This window comes from Myotis lucifugus, unplaced genomic scaffold (assembly GCF_000147115.1).
Source record: "Myotis lucifugus unplaced genomic scaffold, Myoluc2.0 scaffold_14, whole genome shotgun sequence".
Taxonomy (NCBI): Eukaryota; Metazoa; Chordata; class Mammalia; order Chiroptera; family Vespertilionidae; genus Myotis; species Myotis lucifugus.
In genome coordinates, this window is record NW_005871062.1 from 494,441 (window position 1) to 495,331 (window position 891).

Below are 891 nucleotides of genomic sequence, written 5' to 3' on the forward strand. Positions count from 1 at the left end.
GTTTCCAACTCCACGTCGGGAGACAGCGCCTGTCGCCCCCGGGGCGGATCTCCGACCGCGAAAAGCGATCCGGCGGAGGAGTCGCCGGCACCAGCCACGTCAGGGGCGGGGAAGGCGGAGCCTGGGAAGGGGGAGAACGGAGGTGCTGGGGCCGGGGTACCGTCTCCGCACTGTCTTCCACTTTGTGTGGATTTTTTAAAAAAAGTTACTCTTTGCCCCTTCAGTAAAAGTTTTGCGGGGGGTCGGGGGGTGAATTAAAGAAGGGCACGTAAAATGGGGAGATGGGTTACTTTGATCAAAGTTTTAGGGTTTTACTAGTGGATTTTAAAATCTCCGTGATTAATTCCAAGCAAGAATGCATTTAAGCGTGGGAAGGGAAAGCCAGTTCCTTCTTTTACTCTTTCTTTCATTCATTCCCCGCGGCCGGCGTCCCCCGCCCAGTCTTCGGTCTCAGGTGTGACCCCGGCGCCAGCGGCCCCTTTAAGAACTCACCTGTAGCCACCGCCTCGGAAGCCGCGCTGGTTGAAGTTTCGACTGCACCTCGGAGCGGACGGCTGGCGGGACTGGACCCCGCGCAGGGGCTGAGCTACCCAGTTGGTAGAAAAAAAATCTCGCGGAAAGCTCTCCAGGTCGCTTCCCAGGTCTTCGAGCCTCTTCGGGATAACAGGGAGGTCCCGGCTCTGAGGTCCAGAGGGAAGAATGTGCCCAAGGTCACCCAGGATTGGTAACCAAACTGGAAACTCGGAGACCGAGCTTTCAAACCCGGAAGACTCTTCCCAGTCGGTGAACTTGACAGCCTTTCCCCGAGGCCATAGCCTTGGGACAGAAAGGGAAGTCCGGGGAACCTTGTACTGTAACCGTAACAGCTACTCAGAGGCATGCTGGCCACTG

General features: G+C 57.0%; 1 protein-coding gene across 10 annotated transcripts in view; it reads right to left on the reverse strand.

Annotated features, from left to right (window-relative positions):
- Positions 1-573, reverse strand: part of DLG1 (discs large MAGUK scaffold protein 1) — a 286,228-nt gene extending 285,655 nt beyond the window's left edge. For 5 of the 10 annotated variants that reach the window (XM_023750533.1, XM_023750534.1, XM_023750528.1 and 2 more), the window contains exon 1: positions 493-572. The gene's annotated coding sequence lies outside the window, so the exon portion shown is untranslated. Of the gene's footprint in view, positions 1-492 lie in introns of all 10 variants that reach the window. The other 5 variants (XM_023750530.1, XM_023750532.1, XM_023750536.1 and 2 more) reach the window with 5 other exon arrangements.
- Positions 574-891: the final 318 nt, after the last annotated feature.